Raw genomic sequence first — 16,783 nt, 5'->3', positions numbered from 1 at the left:
TCATGGGTTCATTACTTTGAATGTTTGACCCAAAACACATACATCTATTGCACCATGCCCAATTCTATCTTTATAAGATGCAGCCTTACAGTGAAAGAGAAACACGTGCAACAGCAATATCTCATCCTCTCTGAAGCCCCTAGACTCAGAAGTTTCAAAGGCAAAAGAAAATCATACTTTTCCTGAACAAAGAGTAGAGGCATTTAAATTTAAATTTGGAGTCTGTCCCATCCCTTAACCGTCACGTACACTCTCTTTCCACATAAGCCTGAGTTTAGGATGTGTTGTTCAGAGATTGTATTGTGATGAATGAAGTATTTTTTTATTCTTTAAAAAATATTACTAATTTGTTAAAAAGTGATGGAGTGAGCATAATACTAAGTTTCACGATTTTTTTTTACCAGAATACTGAGATGGACCACCTTGAAGTCCAGTTTTTTCATAAGAGTCTTTATTCAGTGACAGCATTAACTTCCTTATAAAGCAAATAATCCCCACAAAAGAAATGTTAAAAATATGACTCATGCTCGCTGACTAAAAGAAAGCAAGGCAAACTGAGCAGTTAGATATCAGTGTAATAAATTATATACATGAATCTTACTGCAGCATTGTTTATAATAGTGAAACTGGATGTCATCAAATACCTATCAAAGAAGGAATAATTAGACAAATCATGGTACAAAAAATAATTAGGAATTAAGAATGAAGGGAAGAAAGACTTATTAATAACAATTGAATAAAGCAAAGCTTTCACAGGGAAATAAAGGAACAAAAAACAATTCAGACTTCATTTCTGGTTCAGCATGTGAAGAATTTGGAAGTTGCCATTCTAACAACAAGTAAAAAACTAAACAAACTGAAAATCAGTAAATTTTGTTAGATCTATCAAAGAATTGAGGTCACAGGCAAATTGCTGGCCCCCAAATCAGAGAGACAGGTAGGTACAAAGAATCTCATTTACTGAAGCAGAAATGTGCAAGCAGAAACCTCCATGGACACCAGGGAGGAAACCTGAACCACGATTGACAAATTGCTGGAGGCTCAGTGCAGCAAGTGTAAGAGTTACAAACTCTAGGGGGGCCCAGTGTTAGGGAGGGTCTTAGAACCTCACCCACTTTTGTGAGTCTTAGCTTCAGAATTCCTACCAGGTTCTCACTCTGAAAAATTGGAGACAGTGTGCTGCATGTCCAGCAGGGGAACAAGAAACTGTTTTGAAATAGGCCCACAACATTTTATTCTTCTTAATGAAGCCTGCCCTCAAGAGAATCTATTTTACCAGACCCTAAACAACTTGGGATTTAACAGAACATAACTGACCTGAAGGAAGAGAAATACCAAAATCCAGCCCTCTCTAGAGAAACCATATGAATGTAATACATGTAAGAAAAGCAGTGGCTAGAGAGCAAACCTTCATCCAGACCAAAGAACTCATGCAGCGTGCTCACGAGGCTCTGCTCCGTGTCATCTTCCCTCTGGACTCGGGTTGATGGAGCAGTCTCTATCTGGATACTGCCTTTGCCAGGGAAAGAGGAAAATCATGCACTGGTTCTGAAGCGTGTGCTCACATTTCTTTCCCTGTTCATCAACCCCTTTGCCGTGACTGGAGAAACAAAGGGCAGGGCTGTATAATCCTCCAGTGAGAGGAGAGCGACAGCAAAGTGCATTGAATGTGGGTGAATTGTAATCCAGTTCCACACCAGGCTTGAGATTTTTTGTTTTTGCAGTACGCAGGCCTCTTACTGTTGTGGCCTCTCCCGTTGCAGAGCACAGGCTCCGGACGCGCAGGCTCAGTGGCCATGGCTCACGGGCCTAGCCACTCCACAGCATGTGGGATCTTCCCGGACCAGGGCACGAACCCGTGTCCCCTGCATCAGCAGGCGGACTCTCAACAGCTGCGCCACCAGGGAAGCCCCCAGGCTTAATATTTTGATGTTTATCTTAGGAGCAGTGGAATACCACTGAGTACATTTTCCATTTTTAATAAATCACCCTGGCTGTAGTGAGAACAGCAGAGTGGATGTGGGGAGAAACATTAGGAGGTCATTTCAGTTTTCCCGGGACAAAGGATAGTACTTTAGACCAGGGCCCTGGCAGTGGAACTGGAGAGAAACCAATAGACTTAAAGACAGGAGGACCTAGTGCTGTGCAAATGGAAGCAGAGGTGAGTGAACATATGGCCCCAGGAGGGTGGAAGAAACACAGCAGACCTGGCGTCTCATGTCTCACCAGCTGCAGCTCCAGTCTTCTGGAAAGACAGCTAATCCATTCTCTGTTCTTAGGTTCCCTGTTTTCTCATAAATCACCCTCTTGCTTAAAAAAAAAAAAACAAACAGCATGATCTAAATAAAGGAGGGAACAAATGGATTAATAGGGTGACCTGACAATAAGTGACAGAATGACCAGGGGTATTAATTGACGTCCCCAAATGTTCAGAGTGAAGAGAAACTAGACTCGTCCAGCAGAAAACAGTCTCCCCGCTGAGCCTGCCTCACAGGGATCCCTCCCTTCCCCACCAACACATCAGGGGTCTCTGTTCTTCCAGGGAGCCATGACCAATTTCATCTGTGACAGAGAAAGGGAAGCAGAGAGGGAGGTGGATGATGGATGGACTCCATGGAACCTCCACACCATCCTCTCCTCCCCTCCATGTGGTCTCCCTCTATTTCCCTTTGAGAGCCCCAAACTTGACTTCAAGTGGGAGAACTTGGGAATCACAAATGCCCCAAAAGATTTTCTGGGGCAGCAGCAGCATTGGGCAAGCTCATAGGGACCTAGAGCTGGGGGTCTTCACAGGCACGGAAAGAGCTGATCCTCCTCTGCCCTGGGTGCTCTCAGCAGCCATGAAGGGGAGGGATTTAGATGCACAGCTGTGTGATTGTGGACTCAACTCAGCCCAGCTCTGCCATGGGAGAGTTGTGGCTATTTTCCACGGTGCTCATCGGCTGACTCAGCTGGAGAGACATGTTCTAAGACCCAACCACAGCATGTCAGAGCTGAGGGGGCTCCAGGAACTCATTTTCCCCAGTGCCTCTTCAGATGAGAAAGCAGAAGCCCAGAAAGGAGGAGGAATTCCTCAGGGCCACACGGTGGGTGGCAGAGCGGGACTGGAAGCTCACCTCCAGATGCTTCATCACACAAAACTTGTTCCCTTTTGGAGGCTCCTGGGTGATACCCACTACTCAGAACAACTAACAGTCCTGAGAACCCATAGCAGCATGTAGTAGGTGCTCAGTGGATGTTTGTTGACTGAATAAATGATTGTAACGGGACACAGAAACCAAGCCTTGAGGCTGGAAGGGGATCCCCAATCCTCCCTCTCTTTTTTTTTTTATTATTTTTTTATAAATTTATTTATTTATTTTTGGCTGCTGTTGGGTGTTCATTGCTGCACACAGGCTTTCTCTAGTTGGGGCGAGCGGGGGCTACTCTTCGTTGCAGTGCGCTGGCTTCTCATTGCGGTGGCTTCTCTTGTTGCGGAGCACGGGCTCTAGGTGCGCAGGTGTCAGTCGTTGCGGCACGCGGGCTCCGGAGCGCAGGTGTCAGTAGTTGTGGCTCGCGGGCTCTAGAGCGCAGGCTCAGTAGCGCACGGGCTTAATTGCTCCGCGGCATATGGGATCTTCCCGGCAGGGTTCGAACCCGTGTTCCCTGCATTGGCAGGCGGATTCTTAACTACTGCGCCACCAGGGAAGCCTTGCTCATTTTTGGTGTTGGTGGGTGAAGCGGGGCTTGGGAAGAGAAGAAATGCATCATGAATTCTTTTGTAAACAGAGGACAGAGGGGCGTGGGAGGAGGATGTGAGCAGGTACCTCCCAGGAAACTGAGCACAGAGGACGCAGCAGCTGGTCCCTCACCCTTGCTCTCTCCGTATCACCCTGTCTCCCACCCCACACAAAGGGTGAACAGCCAGCAAGTTTTCCGGAGAGGATGGTCACATGACCTCGACCTAGCCAATCAGCATGTTTCATCCTCCCTGGCCACCGTGACTGGCTCAGGGGTGGGCTAGTGACCAATCAGGGCCCAGGGTGGGGCCTTGTGCTGGAATCCTGGGGAAGAGGAGCTGTGTTTCGCTTGCCCAGCCCGCGGTAGCTGGAGGGGTCGCGAAGTCAGCCCGCAGCAGCTGGTGCGAGGTCAGTCCGGGGCAGTTGGAGGGGACTTGACCTCAGCCTGTGGCAGTTGGTTGCCGTCTTACTCCCATCAAGGTAGAGCCGCCTGCGTGAGGATGACACCAGTAAGCAGAACCCAGAGGCGGGGAGAGACCGTTTCTGCTGACGTCCATGAGCTCCAGGTGCAGCCCTGCCGTAAGCCGTCCACCTGTGGACTTAGTTACGTAAGTCATTCTCTCGTGCTTGTTTGTTAGCCTGTTTGAGCCACTTTGGGTTTTCTGTCCAGCTGGCTAAGTGGAGACCCTGGAACCGCAACTGTGTGGGTTTCGTCTAGCTTCACGGAAGAACTTCCAGATAACACTGGAGGCTCCAGTTTAATCTGGAGATCCGAATGGATTCAAGCGGTATCTATTGGGGCCAGCTGTAAATTCTAGGATCACCCAAATCAGTCCTCACAGAATTAGTCCCATTAAGGTAGCAATCCATGTCCCCATTTAGAGGACAAGACTGGGGCTCAGAGAAGGGAGGTAACTGGGCTACAGTGAGGAAGTGTGGAGCCAGACAGAACCCCCAGATCCCGCTGCTTGAACTCTGGGGAAGCCACATGGTATGGCTTGTTCTTTAGACGGGGCTAAGGTACCCAGCAGTGCTTGGGCCAAAGTGACTCCACAGGCATTTTGATGGCTGGAGGCTTCTGGCCATGGTCGGGGTGGGGTGAGGTCCCTGAGGCTCTGAAGGCCCACGGTGTGCAGGCTCAGGGGGCACAGAGAGGAGAAGGCAGAGGCCTGCCCCGGAGGTGTTCACAGACCAAATATGGACGGGCCAGACAGGCAGACAGGGTACCATAGCGCTTGAGCTGCTTTCACAGGTGAAGGGTGGGGGGCTTTTATTTCTCTATGGGACAAAGCTCTTAGCTTCACATTGAGTCCCATTAGGGACATAAATAGTGTCCCTTTTCATGTCCCTTCAGTATAAGAGGCCACCCCAAAACTTCCCCTCCCTTCCCCTTGTCAAGGCCTCCACACAGGCGAGCAGGGCTCTTTTAATGCAGTTCTTCAGATTTTTTGAGCTAAAGATTTAGAATAACGAGGCAAGGAGGGCCCTGCCCCACAGGAGGGCAGGATGGGCAGGTGGTGACGAGTAACCTGTACAGCCTCAGCCGGCTGAAGTGTCAGCAGCAGCAGGAGAGCAGCAGCCAAGCGCTGAGTGGGTGCAGAATAAGTGGATTCAATGTGTTCATCCAGCAGCCTCTGGGATGGTGGGCCCTGGGGCACAACTCTAAGTGTGGAAGAGGGAGGGTCCCCAGTGCCTGGACCCCCACCTTCTAGAAATCTGGGTTGAGATGTGACTTTGAAATCACAACACGGGTTCAAAGCTGGCTCCAACACTTGGGCCTCCGTTTTCTCATCTGTAAAATGGGAATATTGAAGTCTCTCCCTCTTAGGGTGGGGAGGGGATTAAATGGGATGACAGGTAGAGCACAGGGGCTGGCTGGGCTGAGCGTGCACCCAGGCACGCTGTTGTTGCTGCTAAACCACTGTCTTCCGGGCCAGGGTCGGCACACTTTTCCCAAAAATTATTTCCCAGCCCTCTGCTGTTGTAGAGCAAACGCAGCTTCGGCAACAGGTTGTCCACGCTCTCACCCCTGATTGCTGAGATATAGATATTGGGTATGATCGTCACATAACACCGTTAGTTTTAGGCGTCCAGCATCATGATTTGATATAGGTACATATTATGAAATGATCACCACAGTAAGTTTGGTTACCATCACCACCACACACAGCTACAGATTGTTTTTCTTGTGATGAGAACTTTGAAGATCTTCTCTCTTAGCAACTTTCACATACACAGCACAGTGATGTTGACCACAGTCACTTTGCTGTACATACATCCCCAGGGCCTGTGTATCTTACAGCTGGAAGTTTGTGCCTTTTGACCCTCTTCGCCCATTTCACCAGCCCCCTCAACACCCAGCCTCTGGTAATGGCCATCCTGTTCTCTGTTTCTATGAGTTTGGTTTATTTTTTCAACTCTGTGAGTGAGGTTGTAAGTATCTTTCTCTGTCTGACTTATTTCACTTAGCAAAATGCCCTCAAGGTCCATCCTTGTTGCAAATGGCAAGATTTCCTTCTTTTTTATGGCTGAATAAGATTCCATTATATATATAATTTTTATATATATATATATATATGTCACATTTTCTTCACCCATTCACGTGTCGATGGACACCTAGGTTGTTTCCATGTTACTGAACACAAGTCCATGTGCCCGATGCACAGTGAAGCCAAACAAACACCAGAGTGAAGCAGAGAAAGGTTTATTGTAGGGCCAGCAAGGAGACGAGTGGCTCATGACCCCCAAATCCCGAACTCCCCAAAGCGTTTCAGCAAAGCATTTTTAAAGGCCAGGTGAGGGAGGGGGGGGTCACAGGGTGTGTGATCAGCTTGTACACGATTCTCTGATTGGTCGATGGTGAGGTGTCACAGGGGTTAACTTTATCAGTCCTTAGGTGCCAGTAGGCCTGGGAGCTCATGATCATCAAGTAGTTAATTTTTTCCACGTGGTGGGGGTTTTAGCATCTGAAAAACTCAGGAAACATGCGTGAGATACTATTATCTGGCTACTTCAGAGAGGAGCTACAGCAGAGAATATGGGGGAGGGGTCTGTCCCGGGAAGGCCCCATAGCGTCCTGCTCGGTTACATCCATATCTTGGTTATTGTAAATAATGCTGCAGTGAACTGCCTTCCGCGTCCACTCCAGGCCTGCAGCCCTGCTGGCAGCATAAAGCCGGTCGTGAAGGACACAGGCAGTGGGGCCTGGGTGATAGCAGGGCTTCCCTGCTCCTTCTATGCGCCTCAGTGTCCTTGGTTGTAACAGAGTAACAGGGCCTCCAGGAAAACTCAAAGAGACCCTGCTCTGTGACCTTGGGCAGCCACTGCCCTCCCTGTGCCTCAGTGTCCTCGTCTGTAATGGAGAACTAGTAACAGGACCCCCTCCCAGGTCCTGCTAGCCCCCTAACCTCTGCCCTTCTCCCACCCCTCATGCATCGCTGCACCCAGGCTTTCTGCAAACCCTGGCCATGCCGAGGCCCGCTTCAAGGGTCAGCCCTGAAGGTCAGAGCCACAGGCCCCCGGCCCTGCTTCTCCTCTGGCAGGTCCAGCAGCTGACTGTCGCTGTGGGGCGGCCACTGCCAGACCCCTTTACAGTGAGAGACGGAGGCTCCCAGGGCATAAGGGACTCGCCCAGGGTCACGCAGACTTAGAGCTTATAACCAAGGTCTGCTGGTCTCTCAGCTGGTCCTGAGAAGCAGACCATGTCCCGGGGCATCAGGTCATTCTCAGGCCGTGACAACCAGGAGAGGTGAATGCAGAACGGGTGAGTGGGTCACAGTGGGACGGGTGCCCCGGGCAGGCAGGGCCAGGGACAGGCCCTCGGAAGAGCAGGGTCTTGAAGGGTGAGGGCATTGCTGCTGGTGAGTAGAGGAGAGGGGCTCCTGCTGGAGGCCCAGTCATGTGAGGGCCTGCAGGTGTGATGCAGCGTGGGATTCAGGCTCCCGTGTTGAGGCGGGAGCAGCAGGAAGTGACAGGAGGTGACCCTGGGAGCCCCTGGACTCACCTCCTCTTGCCGTGACCTCCTCCTCTCTCTCCCCGCCTCCCCTCTGCCTGCCCCGAGGCCCAGCCCCTGAGCCGTCTCCTCCTCCGCGTCCTGTGTTTCTATCCTGTCCAGCCTCAGCTCAGGCATGACAAGTGGATCCCACTGCTGAAGTGGTGACTGAGTTTCTCACTACTGAGGGGCACCGTCGTGACACGGCTTCCAAGTTAAAAAAAATTAAAAAAAAAAAATTAAAATTGAAGGAGGTGGGGGAGGAAGGTGCAACTGAGGTCAGCGCGGGAGCTTGAGACCCAGATGAAGGGGGGCAGGGGGGCAGCAGACCGGGACTGAGGGCGTCTGGATGTTCACTAACTGGGGTCTTCAGGGCAGAGACAGTCATGCTCACTACACAGCCGCCTGGTGCCAGACACAGCTGAGCCCAAGGAGGCCAACCAGTAAACACGCGCTGACTTGACCTGCATTCACCCGTTTCCACTTTATTTTTTTCTTTTGAATTTTTTTTTAACATCTTTATTGGAGTATAATTGCTTTACAATGGTGTGCTAGTTTCTGCTTTATAACAAAGTGAATCAGTTATACATATACATATGTTCCCATATCTCTTCCCTCTTGCGACTCCCTCCCTCCCACCCTCCCTATCCCACCCCTCTAGGTGGTCACAAAGCACCGAGCTGATCACCCTGTGCTATGCGGCTGCTTCCCACTAGCTATCTACCTTACATTTGTGTATATATGTCCATGCCACTCTCTGGCTTTGTCACAGCTCACCCTTCCCCCTCCCCATATCCTCAAGTCCATTCTCTATCTTTATTCCTATCTTACCACTAGGTTCTTCATGACATTTTTTTTCTTAAATTCCATATATATGTGTTAGCATACGGTATTTGTCTTTCTCTTTTTGACTTACTTCACTCTGTATGACAAACTCTAGGTCTATCCACCTCATTACAAATAGCTCAATTTCATTTCTTTTTATGGCTGAGTAATATTCCATTGTATATATGTGCCACATCTTCTTTATCCATTCCTCTATCGATGGACATTTAGGTTGTTTGCATCTCCGGGCTATTGTAAATAGAGCTGCAATGAACATTTTGGTACATGACTATTTTTGAATTATGGTTTCTCAGGGTATATGCCCAGTAGTGGGATTGCTGGGTCATATGGTAGTTCTATTTGTAGTTTTTTAAGGAACCTCCATACTGTTCTCCATAGTGGCTGAACCAATTCACATTCCCACCAGCAGTGCAAGAGTGTTCCCTTTTCTCCACAACCTCTCCAGCATTTATTGTTTCTAGATTTTTTGATGATGGCCATTCTGACTAGTGTGAGATGATATCTCATTGTAGTTTTGGTTTGCATTTCTCTAATGATTAATGATGTTGAGCATTCTTTCATGTGTTTCTTGGCAGTCTGTATATCTTCTTTGGAGAAATGTCTGTTTAGGTCTTCTGCCCATTCTTAGATTGGGTTGTTTGTTTTTTTGTTATTGAGCTGCATGAGCTGCTTATAAATTTTGGAGATTAATCCTTTGTCAGTTGCTTCATTTGCAAATATTTTCTCCCATGCTGAGGGTTGTCCTTTCGTATTGTTTATGGTTTCCTTTGCTGTGCAAAAGCTTTGAAGTTTCATTAGGTCCCATTTGTTTATTTTTGTTTTTATTTCCATTTCTCTAGTAGGTGGGTCAAAAAGGATCTTGCTGTGATTTATGTCATAGAGTGTTCTGCCTATGTTTTCCTCTAAGAGTTTTATAGTGTCTGGCCCTACATTTAGGTCTTTAATCCATTTTGAGCTTATTTTTGTGTATGGTGTTAGGGAGTGATTTAATCTCCTATTTTTACATGTACCTGTCCAGTTTTCCCAGCACCACTTATTGAAGAGGCTGTGCTTTCTCCACTGTACATTCCTGCCTCCTTTATCAAAGATAAGGTGACCATATGTGTGTGGGTTTATCTCTGGGCTTTCTGTCCTGTACCATTGATCTATATTTCTGTTTTGGTGCCAGTACCATACTGTCTTGATTACTGTAGCTTTGTAGTATCGTCTGAAGTCAGGCAGCCTGATTCCTCCAGCTCCGTTTTTCGTTCTCAAGATTGCTTTGGCTATTCGGGGTCTTTTGTGTTTCCATACAAATTGTGAAATTTTTTGTTCTAGTTCTGTGAAAAATGCCAGTAGTAGTTTGATAGGGATTGCATTGAATCTGTAGATTGCTCTGGGTAGTAGTCATTTTCACAATGTTGATTCTTCCAATCCAAGAACATGGTATATCTCTCCATCTATTTGTATTATCTTTAATTTCTTTCATCAGTGTCTTATAATTGTCTGCATACAGGTCTTTTGTCTCCTTAGGTAGGTTTATTCCTAGATATTTTATTCTTTTTGTTGCAATGGTAAATGGGAGTGTTTTCTTGATTTCACTTTCAGATTTTTCATCATTAGTGTATAGGAATGCCAGAGATTTCTGTGCATTAATTTTGTATCCTGTTACTTTACCAAATTCATTGATTAGCTCTTGTAGTTTTCTGGTAGCATCTTTAGGATTCTCTGTGTAGAGTATCATGTCATCTGCAAACAGTGACAGCTTTACTTCTTCTCTTCCGATTTGGATTCCTTTTATTTCCTTTTCTTCTCTGATTGCTGTGGCTAAAACTTCCAAAACTATGTTGAATAAGAGTGGGCAACCTTGTCTTGCTCCTGATCTTAGTGGAAATGCTTTCAGTTTTTCACCATTGAGGACGATGTTGGCTGTGGGTTTGTCATATATGGCCTTTATTATGTTGAGGAAAGTTCCCTCAATGCCTACTTTCTGCAGGGTTTTTATCATAAATGGGTGTTGAATTTTGTCAAAAGCTTTCTCTGCATCTATTGAGATGATCATATGGTTTTTCTCCTTCAATTTGTTAATATGGTATGTCACGTTGACTGATTTGCCTATATTGAAGAATCCTTGCATTCCTGGAATAAACCCCACTTGATCATGGTGTATGATCCTTTTAATGTGCTGCTGGATTCTGTTTGCTAGTATTTTGTTGAGGATTTTTTCATCTATGTTCATCAGTGATATTGGCCTGTAGTTTTCTTTCTTTGTGACATCCTTGTCTGGTTTTGGTATCAAGGTAATGGTGGCTTCATAGAATGAGTTTGGGAGTTTTCTTCCTTCTGCTATATTTTGGAAGAGTTTGAGAAGGATAGGTGTTAGCTCTTCTCTAAATTTTTGATAGAATTCGCCTGTGAACCCATCTGGTCCTGGGCTTTTGTTTGTTGGAAGATTTTTAATCACAGTTTCAATTTCAGTGCTTGTGATTGGTCTGTTCATATTTTCTATTTCTTCCTGATTCAGTCTTGGCAGGATGTGCGTTTGTAAGAATTTGTCCATTTCTTCCAGGTGTCCATTTTATTGGCATAGAGTTGCTTGTAGTAATTTCTCATGATCTTTTGTATTTCTGCCATGTCAGTTGTTACTTCTTTTTCATTTCTTGTGTTTCCTTATTTATTTTCATTTTGGATCATCTGTCCATTGGTGAAAGTGGGGTGTTAAAGTCCCCTACTATGAATGTGTTACTGTCGATTTCCCCTTTTATGGCTGTATTTGCCTTATGTATTGAGGTGCTCCTATGTTGGGTGCATAAATATTTACAATTGTTATATCTTCTTTTTGGATCGATCCCTTGATCATTATGTAGTGTCCTTCTTTGTCTCTTTTAATAGTCTTTATTTTAAAGTCTATTTTGTCTGATATGAGAATTGCTCCTCCAACTTTATTTTGGTTTCCATTTGCATGGAATATCTTTTTCCATCCCCTTACTTTCAGTCTGTATGTGTCTCTAGGTCTGAAGTGGGTCTCTTGTAGACAGCATATATATGGGTCTTGTTTTTGTATCCATTCAGCCAATCTGTGTCTTTTGGTGGGAGCATTTAATCCATTTACATTTAAGGTAATTATCGATATGTATGTTCCTATTCCCATTTTCTTAATTGTTTTGGGCTCGTTATTGTAGGTCTTTTCCTTCTCTTGTGTTTCTTGCCTAGAGAAGTTCCTTTAGCATTTGTTGTAAAGCTGGTTTGGTGGTGCTGAACTCTCTCAGCTTTTGCTTGTCTGTAAAGGTTTTAATTTCTCCATCAAATCTGAATGAGATCCTTGCTGGGTAGAGTAATCTTGGTTGCAGGTTCTTCTCCTTCATCACTATAAATATGTTCTTCCAGGGCTTCCCTGGTGGTGCAGTGGTTGAGAGTCCGCCTGCTGATGCAGGGGACACGGGTTCGTGCCCTGGTCCGGGAAGATCCCACATGCTGCGGAGCGGCTAGGCCCGTGAGCCATGCCTGCTGAGCCTGCTAGTCCGGAGCCTGTGCTCTGCAACGGGAGAGGCCACAACAGTGAGAGGCCCACGTACCGCAAAAAAATATAAATAAATAAATAAATAAATATGTCCTTCCAGTCCCTTCTGGCTTGCAGAGTTTCTGCTGAAAGATCAGCTGTTAACCTTATGGGGATTCCCTTGTGTGTTATTTGTTGTTTTTCCCTTGCTGCTTTTAATATGTTTTCTTTGTATTTAATTTTTGACAGTTTGATTAATATGTGTCTTGGCGTATTTCTCCTTGGATTTATCCTGTATGGGACTCTCTGTGCTTCCTGGACTTGATTAACTATTTCCTTTCCCATATTGGGGAAGTTTTCCACCATAATCTCTTCAAATATTTTTCTCAGTCCCTTTCTTTTTCTCTTCTTCTGGAACCCCTATAATTCGAATGTTGGTGCATTTATTGTTGTCCCAGAGGTCTCTGAGACTGTCCTCAGGTCTTTTCATTCTTTTTTCTTTATTCTGGTCTGCAGTAGTTATTTCCACTATTTTATCTTCCAGGACACTTATCCGTTCTTCTGCCTCAGTTATTCTGCTATTGATCCCATCTAGAGTATTTTTAATTTCATTTATTGTGTTGTTCATCGTTGCTTGTTTAATATTTAGTTCTTCTAGGTCCTTGTTAAATGTTTCTTCCATTTTGTCTATTCTAGCTCCATCTTTACTATCATTATTCTGAATTCTTTTTCAGGTAGACTGCCTATTTCCTCTTCATTTGTTAGGTCTGGTGGGTTTTTATCTTGCTCCTTCATCTGCTGTGTTTTTTTCTGTCTTCTCATTTTGCTTATCTTACTGTGTTTGGGGTCTCCTTTTTGCAGGCTGCAGGTTCATAGTTCCCATTGTTTTTGGTGTCTGTCTCCAGTGGCTAAAGTTGGTTCAGTGGGTTGTGTAGGCTTCCTGGTGGAGGGGACTAGTGCCTGTGTTCTGGTGGATGAGCCTGGATCTTGTCTTTCTGGTGGGCAGGTCCACGTCTGGTGGTGTGTTTTGGGGTGTCTGTGGCCTTATTATGATTTTAGGCAGCCTCTCTGCTAATGGGTGGGGTTGTGTTCCTGTCTTGCTAGTTGTTTGGCATAGGGTGTCCAGCACTGTAGCTTGCTGGTCGTTGAGTGAAGCTGGGTGCTGGTGTTGAGATGGAGATCTCTGGGAGATTTTTGCCGTTTGATATTATGTGGAGCTGGGAGGTCTTTTGTGGATCAGTGTCCTGAAGTTGGCTCTCCCACCTCAGAGGCACAGCACTGACTCCTGGCTGCAGCACCAAGAGCCTTTCATCCACCCGGCTCAGAATAAAAGGGAGAAAAAGTAGAAAGAAAGAATTAGTAGAAGTAGAAGGAAAGGAAGAAAGAGAGAAAGAAAGAAAAGAAGGGAGGGATGGAGGGAGGGAGGGAGGAAGGAAGGAAGGAAGAAGGAAAGAAGGAGGGAAGGAAGGAAAAAAGAAAGAATATAAAGTAAAATAAAATTATTAAAATAAAAATTATTAAGAAAAAAACGGACGGATAGAACCCTAGGCCAAATGGTGGAAGCAAAGCTGTACAGACAAAATCTCACACAGAGGCATACACATACACACAAAAAGACGAAAAGGGGAGAAAATCATAAATCTTGCTCTCAAAGTCCACCTCCTCAATTTGGGATGATTCGTTGTCTAAAGGAGGGAAGGAAGGAAAGAAAGAAAGAAGATAAAGTAAAATAAAATAAAGTAAGATTAAATAAAATAAAGTTATTAAAAAAAATAATTAAGAAAAAAATTTAAAAAAAAAACAACGGATGGATAGACCCCTAGGACAGATGGTGGAAGCAAAGCTATACAGAGAAAATCTCACACAGAAGCATACACATACACACTCACAAAAAGAGGAAAAGGAAAAAATCGTAAATCTTGCTCTCAAAGTCCACCTCCTCAGTTTGGGATGATTCGCTGTCTATTCATGTATTACACAGATGCAGGGTATATCAAGTTGATTGTGGAGCTTTAATCCGCTGCTCCTGAGGCTACTGAGAGAGATTTCCCTTTGTCTTCTTTGTTCGCACAGCTGCCGGGGCTCAGCTTTGGATTTGGCCCCGCCTCTGCGTGTAGGTCTCTGGAGGGCGTCTGTTCTTCGCTCAGACAGGACGGGGTTAAAGGAGCTGCTGCTTCCGGGGCTCTGGCTCACTCACGCCCGGGGGGAGGGAGGGGCGCGGAGTGCGGGGCGAGCCTGCGGCGGCAGAGGCCGGCGTGACGTTGCACCAGCCTGAGGCGCGCCGTGCGTTCTCCCGCGTAAGTTGTCCCTGGATCCCGGGACCCTGGCGTGGCTGGCTGCACAGCCTCCCCGGAAGCGGGGTGTGGATAGTAACCTGTGCTCGCACACAGGCTTGGTGGCAGCAGCAGCAGCCTTAGCGTCTCCTGCCCGTCTCTGGGGTCCGCGCTTTTAGCCGCGGCTCGCGCCCGTCTCTGGAGCTCCTTTAAGCAGCGCTCTTAATCCCCTCTCCTCGCGCACCAGGAAACAAAGAGGGAAGAAAAAGTCTCTTGCCTCTTCGGCAGGTCCAGACTTTTCCCCGGACTCCCTCCCGGCTAGCCGTGGCGCACTAACCCCCTTCAGGCTGTGTTCACGCCGCCAACCCCAGTCCTCTCCCTGCGCTCCGACCGAAGCCCGAGCCTCAGGTCCCAGCCCCGCCCGCCCCGGCGGGTGAGCAGACAAGCCTCTCGGGCTGGTGAGTGCCGGTCGGCCCTGATCCTCTGTGCGGGAATCTCTCTGCTTTGCCCTCCGGAGCCTTGTTGCTGCGCTCTCCTGCGCGGCTCCGAAGCTTTCCCCACTCCGCCACCCGCAGTCTCCGCCAGTGAAGGGGCTTCCTAGTGTGTGGAAAGCTTTCGTCCTTCAGAGCTCCCTCCCACTGGTGCAGGACGCGTCCCTATTCTTTTGTCTCTGTTTTTTCTTTTTTTTTTTGCCCTACCCAGGTATGTGGGGAGTTTCTTGCCATTTGGGAGGTCTGAGGTCTTCTGCCAGCGTTCAGTAGGTGTTCTGTAGGAGTTGTTCCACGTGTAGATGTATTTCTGGTGTATCTGTGGGGAGGAAGGTGATCTCTGTGTCTTACTCTTCCGCCATCTTCCCCTCGTCCTCCACCCGTTTCCACTTTAAATCAGTGGGATAGAATTTGCTAAACTCAACAGATGTGACCCAGACTCAGGTTAATTAGGAAGAAAGGTGAAACCAAGGATTGTAAATAAAAGCCACATACAGACTGGAGAGAAAACTAAGAATCCACACGGAAAACTAAGACTCTGCATCTGCAGCCCACTGTGGCCTCAGGGCCCTTGAACTGGCCATAGCCTCAGCTGGGAACTCTCTCCCTCTGCATCGCTTGCTCCCTAAACACCTCCAGGACTTCACTCCAACGTCCTGCCTGGCTTTGTTTTTCTCCATGGAACATCTCACTGCCTGACTTTGCCTGTATTTTACTTATTTTTCTCTGTCTCACGCCCCCAGGCTGTCTGCTGCATGAGAATGGAGACCAGGTGTCTGGAGCCTGCCCAGCACATAGTAAGGCCTCACTGAACGTGCACTGGGTGTGTGGACGCTGAGGCCACAGACAAGAACGTTCCAGGCAGTGATGGTAAGAGCCGTTGATTCACTGCTTGCTGAGCCCCCTGTGTGCCCGCGGTGACCTGGGCAGTGGGCCCAGCACTGACGGAGGCACTCAGTGAGCACACGGCCTGTTAGAAGGTCACGTGCTGTGGGGACATGCAAGACTCGGGGAAGTCAGGAGGGCAGGGTGGGGGGAGGAGAGATGGGAGACCAGGTCATGCGGGGCCTGTGGCCCCTGTGAGGGCCCTTCTTCTGCGTGCACAGCCAGGGGCCAGCCCTGAGCACTGTGCAGGAATGAAGTGGCTGAGGGCTGGGGAGGCTGTCCGTGTAGACTGTGCAGGCAGGAACGGCTCCTCTGAGGAGGTGACATTTGAGCTGAGCCTGAACAGACCGTGTTTCTACCTTCTGTAAACTTGGTGCTTTGTTTTTGCAGGATACCCCCTGTTCTGTGTCACCTCAACTTGGCCTCCTGCCCCCCTTGTCAGGCCCTGCCCACCCGCAGGAGGAGTCCTTTTAGGGCCCAGTTTTTTGGGGGTTTTTTTTTGGCTGCATCTCGCGGCTTGCAGGATCTTAGTTCCCCAACCAGGGAGCAAACCCAGGCCCTCGGCAGATAGAGCGCCAAGTCCTGACCACTGGACCGCCAGGGAAGTCCCCCAGCACCCACTTTTCAAATACAAACCAAACATCTCCTGTGTTGGACTCATGCTCTGAGCCCCTGTCCACCTGCCCTGCTCCCCCAGGGTCAGGTTCCAGGCCGCTGGGGGCCCCTACAGCCCAGAGCCCATGAAGTTGCTCAGCCTGGCCGGTCCTCAGCCTGTTCACCCTGCTTGTCGTTCCCTCCACAGAAGCTGCGATGAAGGCTCCTGTCCGTCTGTCTGTCCGTCCACGGCTCTGGGCTCCTCCACCTCCTGCCCTCCCCATGCTCCCTGCGTGGTGCGTCCTCCCTCTCCTCCAGGACTGTGAGTAGAAACTCTCTTTTCAGTGGCAGGTGTCTCCTGACCTGCTGGCCTTACTGAACCTCAAATTTTCTACTAAACATTCTATTTTAAACCAGCCTACGAGACACTTTGCAGACAGAGTAAACAAATGAAGGATAAGTAAACTGTACGCCTTTTTACAGTATCGTCAAGTTTAATAATTTAATTT

General features: G+C 47.6%; 1 long non-coding RNA gene across 1 annotated transcript; it reads left to right on the top strand.

The window, feature by feature from the left end:
- The first annotated feature begins 3,695 nt into the window (after positions 1 to 3,695).
- LOC113610817 (uncharacterized) lies at positions 3,696 to 16,593 on the top strand. Its single transcript, XR_003429232.1, has 3 exons — positions 3,696 to 4,327; positions 15,539 to 15,665; positions 16,483 to 16,593. It is a non-coding gene; the product is annotated as an uncharacterized LOC113610817 (long non-coding RNA).
- The last annotated feature ends 190 nt before the right edge of the window (positions 16,594 to 16,783 follow it).

Source organism: Aethalodelphis obliquidens, unplaced genomic scaffold (genome assembly GCF_003676395.1).
Source record: "Aethalodelphis obliquidens isolate GAN/ISIS:26980383/991018 unplaced genomic scaffold, ASM367639v1 scaffold65, whole genome shotgun sequence".
Taxonomy (NCBI): Eukaryota; Metazoa; Chordata; class Mammalia; order Artiodactyla; family Delphinidae; genus Aethalodelphis; species Aethalodelphis obliquidens.
Note: the sequence above shows the minus strand (reverse complement) of the source record. Positions and strands in the feature narration are given on the sequence as shown.